Below are 20,709 nucleotides of genomic sequence, written 5' to 3' on the forward strand. Positions count from 1 at the left end.
TAAGCACATGAAAATATGCTCAACATCACTAATCACTAGGGAAATGCAAATCAAAACTACACTCAGATATCATTTCAGTCCCACTAGGATGGATATTATGAAAAAAAAACACAAAATAAGAAAGTTGGTGAGGATGTGGAAGAATTGGAACCTTTGTGCACTATTGGAGTGTGAAGTTGTACATCCACTATGGAAAACGATGTGGCAGAACTCTCCAAAATTAATAATAGAGCTACTATATGATCTAGAAATTCCACTTTTGGGTATATATACAAAAAAAATTGAAAGCAGGAGTATATTTCTAGGGTATATTTGTACACCCATGTTGATAGCAGCCTTGTTTATTATAATAGCTTAAATGTGGAAGCCTCTCAAGTGTCCATTGATAAATAAATAGATAAGCAAAATGTGATATACACATACATACAATGGACTATTACTCACCCTTAGAAAGAAGAAAATTCTGACATATACTACAATGGGGATCATCCTTGAGGACTGTATATTAAGTGAAATAAGCCATTCACAAAAAGACAAATGCTATATGATTTCACTTATTTAAGGTAATTAAAATAGCCAAAATCATAGAGACAGAAAGTAGAATGGTAGTCCTTAGACACTAGGGATAGAAGAGAATGGGGAGTTATTGTTTAATGAGTATGGAATTTCAATTTTACAAGATGAAAAGAAATAGAGATGGATGATGGTGATGGTTGCAATTTATAAGTGTATTTAGTGCCACTGAACTGTACAGCTAAAAATGGTTAAAATGTCTTTTTAAAGCAAAGCAAAAATCTACATGTGTGGGAGGTTATACTTGTGATTCATATAATTGTATATTTATGATTCATGGAGTTGGTGATGGACAGGGAGGCTTGTACACTGCAGTCCATTGTGTCAAAAAGGGTCAGACACGACTGAGTGACTGAACTGAACTGAACTGATACACCTCGAATACTTCTCTCTGAATTGAAAGGAAGGATAACAGAGACATTTGTTATGCAATTGCTGTATGATTTGTTTCTATTAATAATAAAACTGGCTTTTTAATTTTTCCCAAAATCTGAACTGAGTATATTCATATTTTAAAATGTAACACAAAATATTACAATAAAACCACTTGAATTCCTAAATTGAAATACCATTTCTTCTCATTGGTGATGGTGCATAGCATTTACATGGCACTATACAGAAAATGGTTTTTTCAAATATTTGCAGTAAAAGTTTCATATATTTGATTTAAAATGTACTAAAAATTAGTCCATCATAGAAAAACATCCAATGAATTTTTCACTTCTTCCACAGCATTTAGCAAGTATACATAGTGTTGCTGAGCAATATTCTCTCTGTTTTAACTTATGAATGGAGGATCATGTTTTGTAATAAAAATGAAAAAAACTGAGAATGCAAGAACAGGGTTATTTAGTATAGTAGTGAAACTTGCAACAAAGTGAAACTGACATACTTAATCATATGCAGATGGTGACTGCAGCCATGAAATTAAAAGACGCTTACTCCTTGGAAGGAAAGTTATGACCAACCTAGATAGCATATTCAAAAGCAGAGACATTACTTTGCCAACAAAGGTCTGTCTAGTCAAGGCTATGCTTTTTCCAGTGGTCATGTATGGATGTGAGAGTTGGACTGTGAAGAAAGCTGAGCGCCGAAGACTTGATGCTTTTGAACTGTGGTGTTGGAGAAGACTCTTGAGAGTCCCTTGGACTGCAAGGAGATCCAACCAGTCCATTCTGAAGGAGATCAGCCCTGGCCTTTCTTTGGAAGGAATGATGCTAATGCTGAAACTCCAATACTTTGGCCACCTCATGCAAAGAGTTGACTCATTGGAAAAGACTCTGATGCTGGGAGGGATTGGGGGCAGGAGAAGAAGGGGACGCCAGAAGATGAGATGGCTGGATGGCATCACTGACTCGATGGACGTGCATCTGAGTGAACTCTGGGAGTTGGTGATGGACAGGGAGGACTGGCGTGCTGCGATTCATGGGGTTGCAGAGTCGGACACAACTGAGCGACTGAACTGAACTGAATCATATGCAAAGTTATTAAAGCTTGAATGATAATTATTCTGAAATATGGAAAATGACAGTTACTAGTATTGCTTTCCCCTGATCAAATCACTTATTTCTAAAGCTGAGTATATTGTTGTACAACACTAATTATTTGAAGATACTTTGTCAAATTGAGCTTTAAAGTTTCCATTGTAACTTTCGTCTAACCATCCATATCTACCTTCTACACTTACATAGACTCTGAGTCACTTAACTTTCTTCATAGCATTTATCAAATACCTGAAGATATCTATCTTTGCCTTATCTCACCATCATGTTTTTCCCGTTCCAAGCAGAGCAACTCAGTTTCTCTTAATTGTTCATCATAGGATATTTTTTAAGCTCCTAAAACTGTTGATTAAATTCCTATGAATATTTTCATGGTATTTTTCTCTCCCCAAAGAGATATAATCTATTCATATCCTATATGTGATAGGAAACTTCTAAATAGTGATGTGATGATGTTTATTTGCATCTACTGCTTGAATTATACTATTTGCAAACAAACATTTTTTGAAGCATTATTTAACACAGCAAGATGTACCCATTTTAAGAGTTCATTTCAATATGTTTTGAAAATTTATAGACAGAGGAACCTGGTGGGCTACAGTCCATGGGGTCGCAAAGAGTCGGGCACAACTAAGCACAAGCACACATAAAGCATTATGCTTGTTAGGGACTGAGTGTCTGTGTCCCCTTAAAATTCATATTTTGTTGTTGTTTTTTTTTTTTTTTAAATTTTATTTTATTTTAAACTTTACATAACTGTATTAGATTTGCCAAATATCAAAATGAATCCGCCACATGTATTTTGAATCCCTAACCTCCATGTGACTATATCTGGAGATAGGGCCTCTAAGTAATTAAGTTTATATAAGGTAATAGGGTGGGGCCTTAATCAATAGGATTAATGTCCTCATAAGAAGAGGTTCCAGAGAGCTGTCTCTCTGTGTCTGCATAACATGCTCTGAGGAAAGTCCATGTGAAGACACAGCATTTAAATCAACTACATACTTCAGTAAAAAATTTTTAATTTAAAAAACAGTTGTAAATATACTTAAAGTGAAAGTGTTAGTCGCTCCATTGTATCCGACTCTTTGCAACCCCATGGATTTTAGTCCTCCAGGTTCCTCTGTCTATGGGATTCTCCAGGCAAGATACTGGAGTGGGATCTTCCTGACCCAGGGATTAAACCCAGGTCTCCTGCATTGCAGGCAGATTCTTTACTGTTTGAGCCACCAGGAAAGCTATTAATTTATCCATATTTTTGTGTGTTTCAGTAGTACATTCCTTTGTTGGTTATGAGTAATATTCTGTTTATGGAAATACCACAATTGGTTGTATCCATTTACCTGTTGATGAATATTTGGGTTATTTCCAGATTTGGGGTTATTATATATAAAGCTGCTATCAACATTAATGTGCAAGTCTTGACTTTACTTTGATTTTATTTCCTTGGGGCTAATAGCTAATAACAGAATTGGTGAGTCATATAGAAAGTGGAAGGGTATGCACAAAAAATTGCCAAAATGGAAGTATCATTTTACACTCCCATCAGGAGTATGAGAACAGAAAGTTTTCCACATAGTCATGAATGCTTGATTTTGCAGTCTTTTAATTTTATAAATTGTAGCTAGCATATAATGATAATATATTGCAATTTTAATTTGCTTTGCTCTGATGACTGATACTGAACATTTAAAAATTTGCGTATCTGTGAAATGTTTATTTTTTTTGTGCAGCATCTGCTCTAATCATTTGCTTGTTTTTAATGAGAGTTGTCTTTTATCTATTTATTATTATATTGTAAACATTATTTTTATACTCCTGATACAAATCCTTTATCTGATATATATTTTGAGTATTTTCCTAAGTTTTGACTTGTTTCTTTTTCCAAATTGTGTCTTTCTAAAATCAGACATTTTGAATTCTGTTCAAATTCAATTTTCTATTTTCTTTTCATAGTTTGTGACATTTGTGCCCTGTTTAGTAAAACTCTGCCTGACTTAGGCTCACAAAAACATTCTTGTTTATTGTTTTATAAATATACATCTAAGTTTGTCATCCATTTCAAATTCCTTTTTGGATATATGAAGTCATCATGATCAAAGTTCATTTTTTTTTTCACATGGACATCCAGTTGTTCTAACAAGAGTTTTTGAAAACTTATGTTTTTCCCATTGAATTACCTTGGCATCTTTTCTGGTCAATTTATTCTGTTTAATCTATATATCTATATTTCATTAATATCTCACTCTTTCAATTTTTGTAGGAAAATAATATGAAGCAGGTAGCATAATTCCTCCATATTTTCCCTTTGTTTTCAGAATAATTTGCATTTCCATATAAATTTAGAATCAACTTGTCAATCTCTATGAAGAAGACTGCTGGAATATTGATTAGAATTGCATTGAATCTGCATTTGAATTTAGGGAGAATTGACATTGTAACTTTGAGTTTCCAATCCATGAGCATGGTATAGCTCTGCATTTGTATAGGTTTTCTCTCATTATCCTAGCAATATCTTAGTTTTCAGTGTACCAATGATCTTGAATCTGCACATCTTTTGTTAAATTGAAGCAACCTTCTGGGTTTTCATTATTGTTTATTAATATGGAAAACTATATCATTCAATATTCAAATATTAATGAAACTTTCATCTCTAGGATAAATGCAGTTTGAGGATATGTTGTCTATTTAATATTATTTTCTGTATTTGATTTGCTAATATTTTATTAATGATTTTTAAGGCTGTGCTCAAGAACAATATTGGTCTATAGTTTTCTTTTTTTCCCTTTTTCGGCTGTGCCATGCAGCTTGTGGTGTCTTAGATCCCTGACCAGGGACTGAACCTGGGGCCACAGCAGTGAAAGTGCTGAGTCCTAAACACTGGACCACCAGGGAAGCCCCTGTAGTTTTCTTTTCTTTTAATGTTGTTGTCTGGCTTTGGTATAAAGGTAATATTGAGCTCCTACAATAAGTTGAAAGCTGTAACTCACATCCCTTATTTTCTGTGAAAAAATGCCCTTATTTTCTGTGAAAAAATGATAGGTTTGGAATTATTTCTTCCTTCAGTTCAGTTGCTCAGTTGTGTCTGACTTTTTGGGACCGTATGGACTACAGCATACCAAGCTTCCCTGTCCATCACCAACTCCTGGAGTTTACTCAAACTCATGTCCATCGAGTCAGTGATGCCATCTAACCATCTCATCCTCTGTAATCCCTTTCTCCTCCTGCCTTCAATCTTTCCTAGCATCAGGGTCTTTTCAAGTGAGTCAGTTCTTCCCATTAACAGCCAAAGTATTGGACTTTCAGCTTCAGGATAAGTCCTTCCAATGAATATCCAGGACTGATTTCCTTTAGGTTGGACTGGTTGGCTCTCCTTACAGTCCAAAGGACTTTCAAGAGTATTCAACACCATAGTTCAAAAGCATCAATTCTTCAGCACTCAGCTTTCTTTATAGTTCAACTCTTATATCCATCCATTACTACAGGAAAAACCACAGCTTTGACTAGATGGACCTTTGTTGGCAAAGTAATCTCTCCGCTTTTTAATATGCTGTCTAGGTTGATCATAGCTTTTCGTCCAAGGAGCAAGCCCCTTTTAATTTCATGGCTGCAGTCACCATCTGCAGTGATTTTGGAGCCCCAAAAATAAAGTCTCTCACTGTTTCTGTTGTTTCCCCATCTATTTACTGTGTGATAAGACCAGATGCCATGATCTTAGTTTTTGGAATGTTGAGTTTTAAGCTAACTTTTTCACTCAGCTCTTTCACTTTCACCAAGAGGCTCTTTAGTTCTTTTTTGCTTTCTGCCATTAGGGGGGTGTCATCTGCATATCTGAGGTTATTGATATTTCTCTTGACAATCTTGATTCCAGCTTTTGCTTCATGTAGCCCAGAATTTTGTAATAATGTACTCTGCATATAAGTTAAATAATCAAGGTGACAATATGCAGGCTTGATGTACTCCTTTCCTGATATGGAACCAGTCTTTTGTTCCATGTCCAGTTCTATCTGCTTCTTGACCTGCACACAGATTTCTCAAGAGGCAGGTCAGGTGTTCTTGTATTCCCATCTCTTTCAGAATTTTCCAGTTTGTTGTGATCCACACAGTCAAAGGCTTTGGCATAGTCAATAAAGCAGAAGTAGATGTTTTTCTGGAACTCTTGCTTTTTTGATGATCCAGCGGATGTTGGCAATTTGATCTCTGGTTCCTCTGCCTTTTCTCAATCCAGTTTGGACATCTGGAAGTTCACGGTTCATGTATTGTTGAAGCCTGGCTTGGAGAATTTTGAGCATTGCTTTGATAGCGTGTGAGATGAGTGCAATTGTGCAGTAGTTTGAACATTCATTCGCATTGCCTTTCTTTGGGATTGAAATGAAAACTGACCTTTTCCATTTTTCATTTCTTCCTTAAGTATTTTAAGTAATTTACCTGTGAAGCAACTTGGTTATGGAGTTTTGTTTGTAAGAATGTTATAAATTATGAATTCAGTTTCATCGATAGATATGACTATCCAAATTTTCTAATTTTTATGTCAGATCTAGTGATTTAAGTGATTTCTAGAAGTGTGTTTATTTCATCTAAGTTGTCAAATTTATTGTTATAAATTTTAATAGTCTCATCATTATTTTAAATTCCATATGAATGATAATGGTACTCTCTCTTTTATTGCTCATATTTCTAATTTGTTTTCTTTCATTGACTAGAGGTTTTCTTTCAATTAACTAGAGGTTCATCAGTTTATTCATATTTTCAAAGAACCTGTGTTTGTTTTCATTAAATTTTCTCTATTGTTTTTCTGTTTTCTAATTCACTTATTGAAATTCTTAAATTTATTTCCTTTCTTCTTTTTACTCTGGTTTAACTTACTGTTTTATTTCTTTAATTTTAGCTTCATGAGATGGCAGTTTAGACAGCATATTTTAGAATTTTGAAAACAAGCATTTAATGCTATAAATTTCTTGCTAAGTATTGTGCTATCTGCATTCTACAAATTCTGATATGTTGTGATTTCATTTTCATTCAACTCAAAGCTTTTTCTAATTTCCCTTGTAAATTTTTCTTTGGCCTATGATTTATTTCAAAGTATGTTTTTTAGTTTATAATCATTTCAAATATTTTCAGATATCTTTTTAGTATTAATTTCTAATTTGATATTTCTGTTTTCAGCAAACATATACTATATAATATGAATTCAGATTTATTGAAATTTTCTGGTTTAGCATATGGTCTGTTTTAAAATTTTTTATTGAAGTATAGTTGATATATAATAAGTTACAGGTGTATAGTAAAGTGGTTTACCATTTTTTAATATTTATGCTTCATTTATAGTTATAAAATATTTGCTATATTCCCCACATTGTACAGTATATCCTTATAGCTTATTTTACACCTAATAATGATGGTCATTTTTTTTAAAAAAACTATTTGCACTACCATGAAGTGTATACTTAACGATCTTTTTCACAAAGATGACCTGAAAAGTCTCATCAAATTCCTTTTGAAGAGATTTACTTTGAGCAACCAATCAGAAAAATAATCTGACAGACTTTTAGTGTACCAGTGTTGGCTTCTAGGGGTCTCCATTTATTTTTCTAAGTGATCGTGAATCCTCATATTAATAATATAGAATAGTGCTGAGGATTGAGGTCAGTCTTTCCAGACATTCTTAAATTTTTGATAAAGTGACATTCTGAGTCTGGAAGCATTTCCATTTTTCCTCTAGTCCTCAACAGTCATTGATGGAGGCCTATTCAGCCTCTGTAACTTATGTAAATATTTTAAAAATACCAGGTAGATTTATATTCATTTTGACCATTAAGGAGAGCCACCCTCAACAAAGGAGGCTGAATGAAAAGGTGGGCAGTGTGTTTTTCTGGTTCTAAGAGGTTCCCAATCATCCCCAAATTATCTTCTTTTTTCAAACTATGCTTCCTTTGGAGAGTTGGGCATATACTTCTCTCCTTGTTACAGATGGGAACACAGTCCTACTGTTAATTATGGGAATTTATCTATCTCTCAGGTATGTCAGAACAGAAAGAAAGACTTAACAAGGGTATTTCTTTGCCGCTGAACAAGGGTGATCACTTCCAAATGCCCTGTTGAAAGGAAAAGACCTGTTAAAGTGATAATTGTCAAAAGTGATAATTGTCACACTCCTAGTTGTGAAATCTCAACTACATTACCTTCTCCACAGTTTGGTTTTCTTTTCCATGAATGCAAGGTAACAATACTTACTTACTTTGCAAGGATATTGTGAGAGTTAAAGGTTACTTATATAGAATGCTTTGCATATACTAGATGTTCAACAATAGTAGCTCCTATCAGTATTATCACCATCTATTGACTCTTAGAAGAAATGGAGTAACCATCATAGTCAACAAAAGAATCCAAAATACAGTACTTGGGTGCAATCTCAAAAATGACAGAATGATCTCTGTTCGTTTCCAAGGAAAACCATTCAATATCACAGTAATCCAAGTCTATGCCCCAACCAGTAATGCTGAAGAAGCTGAAGTTGAATGGTTCTATGGAGATCTACAAGACCTTCTAGAACTAACACCCAAAAAAGATGTCCTTTTCATTATAGGGGACTGGAATGCAAAAGTAGGAAGTCAAGAAACAGCTGGAGTAACAGGCAAATTTGGCCTTGGAGTACAAAGTAAAGCAGGGAAAAGGTTAACAGAGTTTTGCCAGAGAATTCACTGGTCATAGCAAACATCCTCTTCCAACACAAGAAAAGACTCTGTGCATGGACATCACCAGATGGCCAACACCAAAATCAGATTGATTATATTCTTTGCAGCCAAAGATGGAGAAGCCCTATACAGTCAGCAAAAACAAGGATGGGAGCTGACTATGGCTCAAATCATGAACTCCTTATTGACAAATTCAGACTTAAATTGAAGAAAGTGGGGGAAAACCACTAGACCATTTGGGTATGACCTAAATCAAATCCCTAAAAATTATACAGTGGAAGTGAGAAATACATTCAAGGGACTAGATCTGATAGAGTGCTTGAGGAACTATGGATGGAGGTTCATGACATTGTACAAGAGACAGGGATCAAGGCCATCCCCAAGAAAAAGAAATGCAAAAAAGCAAAATGGCTGTCTGAGGAGGCCTTACAAATAGCTGTGAAAAGAAGAGAAGCGAAAAGCAAAGGAGAAAAAGAAAGATATACCCATTTGAATGCAGAGATCCAAAGAATAGCAAGGAGAGATAAGAAAGCCTTCCTCAGCAATCAGTGCAAAGAAATAGAGGAAAACAATAGAATGGGAAAGACTAGAGATCTCTTCAAGAAAATTAGAGATACCAAGGGAACATTTCATGCAAAGATGGGCTCAATAAAGGACTAAATGGTAGGGACCTAACAGAAGCAGAAGATACTAAGAAGAGGTGGCAAGAATACACAGAAGGACTGTACAAAAATGATCCTCATGATGCAGATAATCACAATGGTATGATCACTCACCTAGAGCCAGACATCCTGGAATGTGAAGTCAAGTGGGCCTTAGGAAGCATCGCTACGAACAAAGCTAGTAGAGGTGATGGCATTCCAGCTGAGCTATTTCAAATCCTAAAAGATGATGCTGTGAAAGTTCTGCACTCTATACATCATCAAATTTGGAAAACTCAGCAGTGGCCACAGGACTGGAAAAGGTCAGTTTTCATTTTAATCCTGAAAAAAGGCAATGCCAAAGAATGCTCAAACTACCACACAATTGTACTCAACTCACACACTAGTAAAGTAATGCTCAAAATTCTCTAAGTCAGGCTTCAATAATATGTGAACTGTGAACTTCCAGATGTTCAAGCTGGTTTTAGAAAAGGCAGAGGAACCAGAGATCAAATTGCCAACATCTGCTGGATCATCAAAAAAGCAAGAGAGTTCCAGAAAAACATTTCTGCTTTATTGACTATGCCAAACCTTTGACTGTGTGGATCACAATAAACTGTGGAAAATTCTGAAAGAGATGGGAATATAAAAACACCTGACCTGCTTCTTTAGAAATCTGAATGCAGGTCAATAAGCAACAGCTAGAACTGGACATGGAACAACAGACTGGTTCCAAATAGGAAAAGGAGTACGTCAAGGCTGTATATTGTCACCCTGCTTATTTAACTTATATGCAGAGTACATCACGAGAAATGCTGGGCTGGAGGAAGCACAAGCTGGAATCAAGATTGCCAGGAGAAATATCAATAACCTCAGATATGCAGATGACACCACCCTTATGGCAGAAAGCGAAGAGGAACTAAAGAGCCTCTTGATGAAAGTGAAAGAGTAGAGTGAAAAAGTTAACTTAAAGCTCAACATTCATAAAACAAAGATCATGGCATCTGGTCCCATCACTTCTTGGCAAATAGATGGGGAAACAGTGGAAACAGTGTCAGACCTTAGTTTTTTGGCCTCCAAAATCACTGCAGATGGTGTTTGCAGCCATGAAATTAAAAGATGTTTACTCCTTGGAAGAAAAGTGTTGACCAAACTAGACAGCATATTAAAAAGCAGAGACATTACTTTGCCAACAAAGGTCCATCTAGTCAAAGCTGTGGTTTTTCCAGTAGTCATGTATGGATGTGAGAGTTGGACTATACAGAAAGCTGAGCACTGCAGAATTGAAGCTTTTGAACTATGGTGTTGGAGAAGACTCTTGAGAGTCCTTTGGACTGCAAGGAGATCCAACCAGTCATTCCTAAAGGAAATCAGTCCTGAATATTCATTGGAAGGACTGATGTTGAAACTGAAACTCCAATACTGTGGCCACCTGATGCGAAGAGCTGGCTCATTTGAAAAGACCCTGATGCTGGCAAAGATTGAAGGCGGGAGAAGGGGATGACAGAGGATGAGATGGTTGGATGGCATCACCGACTCAATGGACATGAGTTTGGGTAAACTCTGGCAGTTGGTGGTGGATAGGTAGGCCTGGCGTGCTGCAGTCCATGAGGTCACAAAGAGTTGGAGAGGACTGAACAACGGAACTGAACTGAACTGATTGACTCTTAGTTCCCTCATATAAATGTTTGTTCAGCTGCCTCCCCAGACATGAAAGGGCACAGTGAAAAATAAGATTGCTATGTGGCAATGAAGGACAAAGTTCTCCAATTTTTCCTTTTTATTTGACCAGATGGCTGAATTCATCCACCTTCTCACTCATCAAAATGACTATTTCACAACTCCTCTATCCTTTACAAACTTCAGTCACCTTTTCTCCTGGTCTCACTCTCATCCTTACTATCTCACTGAGAAAACAGAATCAATCAGAAATCAATTTCCACAAGCTTCAATTACTACATCTATCTGTGGACCTATACAAGCATCTCTACCCAGATGCCTTCACTTCTGTAAATGAACTGGGTTTCTAGAAAGGAATAAATTTTCAACTTGTCTGCTAGACCCTATTCCCTCTATCTTGTTCAACAACAGGTTTTCAGCAGTTTTTCCTAGTTGTCCCATATTATTAAATTCCCCTTTGAACAATATCACCTGCTTGAAACTAGATATCCTTTCCTCTTTGAAAAAAACCAAAAATTAAAAACCTCTTTGACACCACATTCTTTGACACTCCTTGAGCTGCCATTGTATTTTGCTACTTTTCTTGACAACAAAACTCTTTTCAAAAGAATGGCATTTATTTACTATCTTAAGTTTCTCTCGTTTGATTCTGGATCCCAATCCAATGAGGCATTTGCCTTTACAACACCACAGTTATTTCTCTTATCAAGGTCACTTATTACCTCCATTTTGTTAAATTCATTGCTTGATTCTTAATCCTTATCTGTCTTGACATAACCACAGTATTTGACACAATTGATTTTCTCTATTCCCAAATCTACTTCTCAGTAAATGACATCTTCAGTTTTATAAGACTTCCCTGGTGGCTCAGACGGTAAAGCGTCTGCCAACACTGCTGGAGACTCTGGTTCGATCCCTGGGTCGGGAAGATCCTCTGGAGAAGGAAATGGAAACCCGCTCCAGTACTCTTGCCTGGAAAATCCCATGGATGGAGGAACGTGGTAGGCTACAGTCCATGGGGTCGGAAAGAGTCGGACATAACTGAGCGACTTCACTTTCACTTTCTTTCTTTTCAGTTCTATGGTTACTTAAGTAAAAACCTTTATAGTCATCTTTGATTTCTCACTTTCTTTTTCAGCCCATCAGTTCAGTTCAGTCGCTCAGTCATGTCCGAATCTTTGCGACCCCATGAATCACAGCATGCCAGGCCTCCCTGTCCATCACCAACTCCCCGAGTTCACTGAGACTCACGTCCATCGAGTCAGTGATGCCATCCAGCCATCTCATCCTCTGTCGTCCCCTTCTCCTCCTGCCCCCAATCCTTCCTAGCATCAGAGTCAGTCGTTTCCGATGAGTCAACTCTTCGTATGAGGTGGCCAAAGTACTGGAGTTTCAGCATTAGCATCATTCCTTCCAAAGAAATCCCAGGGCTGATCTCCTTCAGAATGGACTGGTTGGATCTCCTTGCAGTCCAAGGGACTCTCAAGAGTCTTCTCCATCCTGAACCCTCCTCCAGAAGCATCAATTCTTTGGTGCTCAGCTTTCTTCACAGTCCAACTCTCACATCCATACATGACCACTGGAAAAAGCATAGCCTTGACTAGACAGAGCTTTGTTGGCAAAGTAATATCTCTGCTTTTGAATATGGTATCTAGGTTGGTCATAACTTTCCTTCCAAGGAGTAAGCGTCTTTTAATTTCATGGCTGCAGTCACCATCTGCAGTGATTTTGGAACCCCCAAAAATAAAGTCTGACACTGTTTCCACTGTTTCCCCATCTATTTCCCATGAAGTGATGGGACCAGATGCCATGATCTTTGTTTTCTGAATGTTGAGCTTTAAGCCAACTTTTTCACTCTCCTCTTTCACTTTCATCAAGAGGCTTTTAGTTCTTCTTCACTTTCAGCCCATATCTTACAAATATTTGCATATCCTGTTGGTTTTGCCTTCCAAAGATAATATAATTGAACATCTTACTATCTCTACTGTGCATACTCTTATCCAAGTCATCATTATTTCTCATCTTGATTTCTGTATTAGCATCTTAACCTTGTTACTTCTACCTTTTCCACCGTAATCTAGTGTTATTATGGTAGTCAAATAATGCCATTTCTATTCTGAACACATTTAATAGCTTTTCATAACAATGAAAACAAAGCCATGCCCAACCTGGCTCCTTTTAATTTTCTGACATCTCCTGTTATTCTTCCTCTCCCCTCTTTCTAATTCAGGCACACGGGCCAATGTATGTCTCCTTAAGCATACCTGGTACACTCCTGTCACAAGTCCTTTGCCCTTGTGTTTCCCTCTTCCTAAATACAGAAAAATGCATATCTGGTGCTCTCATCTCCTTCAGCTGTTTGTTCAAATGCACCTTCTCAGTGAAGCTTTCCTTATCTATGTTATTTTACATTTCAATCTTCAACTTTTGACTCTGTCAACTCTTTGCTTTATTATTCTCTCTAGCACTCATTAGCATCTGACTAACTTTCAGAGAAGGCAATGGCACCCCACTCCAGTACTCTTGCCTGGAAAATCCATGGACGGAGGCGCCTGGTAGGCTGCAGTCCATGGGGTCGCTAAGAGTCGGGTACGACTGAACGACTTCACTTTCACCTTTCACTTTCATGCATTGGAGAAGGAAATGGCAGCCCACTCCAGTGTTCTTGCCTGGAGAATCCCAGGGGCGGGAAAGTCTGGTGGGCTGCCGTCTATGGGGTCGCACAGAGTCAGACACAACTGAAGCGACTTAGCAGCAGCAGCAACTATTTCACATGTGTATGTGGTAATTGTGTCTCCTTCTTCTGGAATACAAGTCCAGAAGCTTGAAGATTCTTGTTTGCTTTATTCCTAGGTGCATTTTCATTGTTTAGAATAATACCTAACTTATAGTTGTTGTTCAGTTGCAAAGTCCTGTCAGACTCTTTGTGACCCCATAGAAGCATGCCATGTTTCCCTGTCCTTCATTGTCTTCTAGAGTTTGTTCAAACTCATGTTCATTGAGTTAGTGAAGCCATCCAACCATCTCATCCTGTCACCCCCTTCTCCTCCTGCCCTCCATCTTTCTCAAAGAGCTGACTCATTGGAAAAGACAGTTGGTGCTTCTTAAATACTTGTTGAATAACAAACTATTGTCCTAGTGTTACCTGGTTTCCTCTTTTTTCCCCAGGATAAAGTAATCAGTGTGTTAGTTGCTCAGTTGTGTCTGACTCTTTGCGACCCCATGGACTGTAGCCCACCAGGATCCTCTGTCCATGGGATTCTCCAGGCAAGAATACCGAAGTGGGTTGCCATTTCCTACTCCAGGGAAAATAATCAGTAGTAACATGTAAAATTTCTGAATTATTGTACCATTTTCACCTATATCTTCTTAAAAGAGTTCAATTTACATATAGTAAAAATTTCCCTGTTAATTGTGAAGTTCTGAGAATTCACAGACATCTAAGTTGTGTAACCACCACCACAATCAAGACAGAACAATTGCATTATCTCCAAATTTTCCCTGTGTCCTTTTGCAGTGTATTCTTCCTCCATATCCCCAACACATGGTGACTAGTGTTTTTGTTTCTATTTTATATCTATAGTTTTGTCTTTCCAACAATCTCATAAATAGAATCATGATGTATGTAGCTTTTAGACTCTGGTTTCTTTCATTTAGCTTAATTAGAGATACTTCTCAGTTATTTCATTTATTAGTAATTTGTTCTTTTTATTGATGAGTGGTATTCCATTCTATTGGACAGATGAGCCACAATTTGTTTATCCATTTCCCAGCTGAAAGCTATTTGTGCTGTTTTCATATTTTGTTGATTACTAATAAACACTCATGTGTATTTTTGTGCAAATTTAAGTTTTTATTTCATTTGTGTGAACACTTAAGAGTGGGGTTTATGGGTTATGTGGTAAGTTTATGTTTAAGTGCATATAAAGTTTCCACTTGGAAAAATATTTGCAGTCCATCCAATGAATAGGAGTTATAGTTACTTCATATCCTTTCATTTGGTATTGTCAGTTTTTTCTTAAAGCTGTGACCCTATGGACTGCCAGGCTCTGCTCTCCATGGGATTCTCCAGGTAAGAATACTGGAGTGGGTTGCTGTTCCCTCCTCCAGGGGATCTTCCTGATCCAGAGATGGAACCTGTGTCTCTTAAGTAGTCTCCTGCATTGGCAAGCAGGTTCTTTATCACTAGCACTATCTGGCAATTTCCTTAACCATTAATGATGTTGAGCATGATTACATATGCTTATTTCCCATCCATATATCTTCTTTAGTGAAGTAATTTTTCACATCCCTTCTCTTTTTAAATTGTGTTGTTGATTTTTCTTTTTCTGAATTTTGAGTGACCTTTATAAATTTTGGGTACAAGTCCTTTATCAGATTTATGATTTGGAAAATATTTTCTCTTAGTCTGTTGCCTGTCTTCATTCTTCTAACATGACTTTCAAATAGCATATATTTATAATTTTGGTAAAGTCTAATTTATCATTCTTTTTTTTTTTTTTTTAAGGATTGAGGTTTGGTGTTATATCTGAGAAATATTTGCCTAAGCTAAAGTCAAAAAGTTTTCTCTAAGCTTTCTCTTAGAAGTCAATTTTAAGTGTTTTGATTTAATTGAATTTTTATAAAAGCATATATATCTTTGAGCTGAATGTGGCTTATGGGCTGTATTTTGTAACCTTTAGTCTATGGTTTAATGTGGAAGCCATCAATAGGGAAAAGAATCCAACAACTCTCTTTCCTAGGGCAATCAAATAATGACCTCAAAAGCAAGTACTTTTAAAACAGTACATGTTTTTACTTTTAGAATATACCTTAAAATATTTAACAACTAAAATCATAGAATGTGCACTTTCGTACCATGATTTATACATTGGGAGAAAAGCATTCAAAATCAGTAAATATAAATTAAGTTAACTAATAATCAGAAAGAAAGGTTTATTTTATAAATATGGCTTATATTTCTAAAAATATAGTTTTGTACTTGAGTTATTTTTCAGTACTGTTTTTTTAGTACTGTCCAAGTTTGTTTTGAATTATCATTTTATATGGATTAGTTTATTGTTAACTTTTATTTTCCCCCAAATTGAAAAATGTCATTCTATGTACCAAATGCATATAACAGTTTTCTCTTATAAAACAGATTTAAAAATCATTCACTGAAGGCATCAGTCACTACAGAGGTGATAGAAATAATAAAGCTTCTGATATTAGTTATATAGATACATGATAACAGGGGAGAGAAGATTGTAACTACAATTAGACAGTAACTCCATTGTTCACATTCCTCACTATGGAGTTAATGACTCGCTCCAGGGTCCATGAAAAGCAGGGAGCGAATGGTGTTTAATGATCCAATAAGTCATTAAGTGCCTAAAAAGGAACCACAATGTCAGGTATCATTGCTCTTATGAATGTACACTGCTACAAGAATAACATTTGAAGTTTACTTGCGCATACATTTCCATGTTAATATAACTCATTCTGTTGGAAAAAAGAAAAAAAAAATATTTCTGGAGCTCTGATCTGTCTGTTGGCATTTTTGTCCCTCACTTATAATAAACCAACCAGTTTCACTGGGATTAAAGTGTCATCTTTATAATTAAATTTTAGGTGACACAGCAAAATCAGTAATGAATCTGAGCTAGTAGAAACTCTGCTTTCAAATGTTAAAGGACTAAAATTTAATTTTAAACATGCTCCAGAGATCTGAAAGATATATTTTATTTGAGAGGGCAAATAATGAGAAGTTTAAAATGTAGGCATCTTAAAGTAAAGAGTAATTAATCAGACAGAGATAGCCATCTAGTCATAATAAATCAGTTCCTCCTTTACCCACCTCTTGTTTCTCAGCTATCTTTTAGGGGAATGAGAGACAATTCTACCTCAGTTTAGACTAGATTTGGAAATGGATCAAATAAGGTAGTTCAGTATGTCTTGAATGTGACAAAATGATTAATACTGCGTTTATTGTTCCAAGAATGGGAAGTTGTGATCTAATTAGAATTTATAGCCTGCTATATACATTAGATATCACCATTTATACATGAATATTGAAAAATGGCTAGATCAAGCAATAGGCAAAGCACATTATATAAACTGTGTGCTTACTGGTCCCCTAAAAATTAGATAAACCACTGATGTCATATTAACCAGCACTGGGGTGTATTCAGTTTATAGAGTTCTCCTTTACTCCTGTCTTGTTTCAGTTTATAGAGTTCTCCTTTACTCCTGTCTTCCTTTTATAAACAGATTCAGTCTGTTTAACAAAACATCTATAATTTATTAATATTTATTTGAAAAATGCAAGACAGATTTGGAGACAGATGGAGACAGAACTGTTCAAAGGAAACCATCAGCAGAATACATAGTGGATGAGTATTATTCGGCAAGCCAGGACCATTCAAATTATTCAAATCAAGGCAGGGAACAAAAGGGATAAAAGTTTTAATTCTTCTTTTACCAAAACTATCTGTGAATAATTTATACATATTGAATTAAAATTTTAATTTTCAACATTATTTTTAAATGGAGGTTAAAAAAGAAAAGCAGACAGAGATAATTCATTTTATCAAGGCATTATTGATCCAGTAAAATATTAAGATTTGTTATAAAACCAACAAAGGTATTTCAGAGAGTAAAATATGAATCTGTGAAAAGTTAAAATATTTAAATATGTGGATAGCACACTAAAGACAATTATGGATGAACAGATGATAACTTTAATGATTCTTATATTTTGAGCCCTATTGTTTACTGGCACACTGGTTATTTACATCAACAATTTCTAATCCTATAGGTCTTATTATTCCAGAAGTGTTTTTATCTTAATGTGAAGAAAGTCAAGCTCAGAAATGCTAAACAAATTGCTCAAGTTCACATGAGCAAGTAGAATTAAAATTTGGTCTCAGATCTCTGTTGTCTTTGCTATTTCCAATGTGCCATATTATCCTTCTACAGATGGCATGCAAGTGAGATACCACTTTAATTATCCCAGAAGTTTATTACTCAGAAGCATACAGCATTTTCTGTTGACAGGAAGAAAGCACAAAATGCATCTAGGAAATAAATGTGTCCATATAATAACACACTTTTTATTTTCTGGACGTGAGAATTCCTTATGATTAGGATTTAGTTCATAGTCTTATCTATTACTTTCCAGATTATTTTAAGAAACTTAGTAGTATGTTTTCCTAGTTCATAGAATGTTAAGTAAAATTGGAGTGGCAAAGCCTTGGAGATACACATGGTTTTAGCAATAAATGTCAGCTGATAGCAAGCAAGAAAATAAGAAAATGATAGCCCTAAGGATTAAAAAAAACCCAGCAGTCTGAGTTCATTTACTAGAAAGACAAACTTCCATAGATACCTTGATAGCTTCTAAATGCATCACTTTATTAAAGCACAGCATAAAAGTGACACATATTGAAGTTTCTGAGCCATTAAGGAAAAAGTGAAGACATTAACAGCTCACATTTATTGAATACTTACTATGTGCCAAGAACTTTTCTAAGTCCTTCTCATTTATTGACTCATATTGACTTCACAGTACCTCTTATTAAATCTGTACTCCTATTGTGTCCATTTTACAGATGAAGAAAATGAATCTTAAGGGAGTTAAGTAACTTTCACAAGATTCCATGAACAGTATGTGAGAGGATAAGGCTCCAAGCTCAGTTTGGCTGCTCCCACAACACATGATTTTTATCCAATAAGACCAGTAGAATTTACTGTTTTTTGCATTCAGTATTTTGTTTAATTTTTAAGAAGGGGAGCATACTACATTTTCAATAGAGTTTCATTGAATATATACATTGCTTACAATAAAATTTTCCTGGAGTTAAAAGCAGTACAAATTAATTTATTTGGAGAAGTCATCATATCTATTTTTCAAGCATTTATTAAATTTGTACAATGTTTCAGACATTGTGCCATATGCATGCATGCTAGGTCTCTTCAGTCACATCTAACTCTTTGTGACCCTATGGACTGTAGCCTGACAAACTTCTTTGTCCATGGAATTCTCCAGGCAAGAATACAGAAGTGGGTTGCCATACTCTCCTCCAGGGGATCTTCCTGTCCCAGGGACTGAACCTGGATCTCCTGCATTGCAGGCAGATTCTTTATTGCTGAGCCAGCAGGGAAGCCCATGGTGCCAATAATATGGGATAAATTGGAGAAGAACAAGATACTGCCAACCCCCTTGGGGAAACTCGTAATTGTAGTAGAGGAAACAGACATATTTGTGCCATTTAGTAAGTTCACAAGGGAGAGCATGCTTAACTCAGACTGGAAATGAGGGAAGCCTGAAGTTCAGAGAAGACTTCTCCGAAGCAGTAGACTTTGATGAGGGCACTCAGTCTCTGCAGTGCATAAGAAATCAGGTCATTGTGTATGTGAGTGTGAGTCCATGTCCCTCTTACTATCTCCTATCCTATACCCTCATTACCACTGCCAAACTGTCACTTTGGATACAGGTCAGGGGATAGGATAAGGATAAAATGCAGGGGCAGAGGAGGTTCGGAGAAGGAGTGAGGAAGAGCACCAGAAGTGGAGGCAAAGGATGAGGAGGGTTGCTGTAGAAGTGTCTTTTCATGAAGGAATGGAAATTAGAACACTTTCTAAAATCATACACAAAGATAAATTTGAAATGGATTCAAGACCTAAATGTAAGACTAGAAACTATAAAACTCTTAGAAGAAAACATAGGCAGAACACTGTGTGACATAAATCATAGCAAGATCCTTTATGGATCCTAGAATAATGTAATAAATACATAAATAAATGAAATAATGGAATATAATATGATAATGGAATATAATAATGGAGTAATGGAAATAAAAGCAAAAATAAGTGAGACCTAGTTAAAAGCTTTTGCATAGCAAAGGAAACTATAAACAAAGTGAAAAGACAACCCTCAGAATAGGAGAAAATAATAGCAAATGAAATGACTGACAAAGGATTAATTTCCAAAACATATAAGCAGCTCACACAACTTAATACTAGAAAAACAAACAACCCAATCAAAAAGTGGGCAAAAGACCTCAACAGACATTTCTCCAAAGAAGACATATATATGACTAATAAACACATGAAGAGATATTCAACATCACTCATTATTAGAGAAATGCAAATCGACTACAATGAGATATCACCTCATGCCGGTCAGAATGGCCATCATCAAAAATCCACAAACAACAAGTGCTGGAGGGAGTGTGGAGGAAAGGAAATCCTACCACTGAAGCGATGAAGCAGCAGCAGCAGCACTACTCAACCATAAAATGGAGACTGAGGTTAAATTTATTAAAAGGAGAATGAGAATGCCTAACACTTGTTTGTTTAGTTACTCACTTTGAGATAAAAATGGTTTTGTTGGTTTCTGTTTTTAGTGTTCAGTAGTTTCTGAGAAAGTGACTATCCTCAACTAAGAAAAAAATCCTAGTTCAAATAATTCGTTGCACTATCCATTCACTACTGGCTGCCTTGTCTATTGGGCATTTCATGAACAACATGGTCACATGAAGCATGGGACTAATATTAATGCAGTACTAGTGGGCGCCGGTATTAAATCAGGCCCTGTGCCTGTGATGCTGTTAAGGGCTCTCTGGGTTCTAGAAACAG

General features: G+C 36.1%; 1 non-coding gene across 1 annotated transcript; it reads right to left on the bottom strand.

Moving 5' to 3' along the window:
* Positions 1-4,897: 4,897 nt before the first annotated feature.
* On the bottom strand, positions 4,898-4,970 carry TRNAE-UUC. Its single transcript has one exon. It is a non-coding gene; the product is annotated as a tRNA-Glu (tRNA).
* Between the last annotated feature and the right edge of the window lie 15,739 nt (positions 4,971-20,709).

This window comes from Bubalus bubalis, chromosome X (genome assembly GCF_019923935.1).
Source record: "Bubalus bubalis isolate 160015118507 breed Murrah chromosome X, NDDB_SH_1, whole genome shotgun sequence".
NCBI lineage: Eukaryota > Metazoa > Chordata > Mammalia > Artiodactyla > Bovidae > Bubalus > Bubalus bubalis.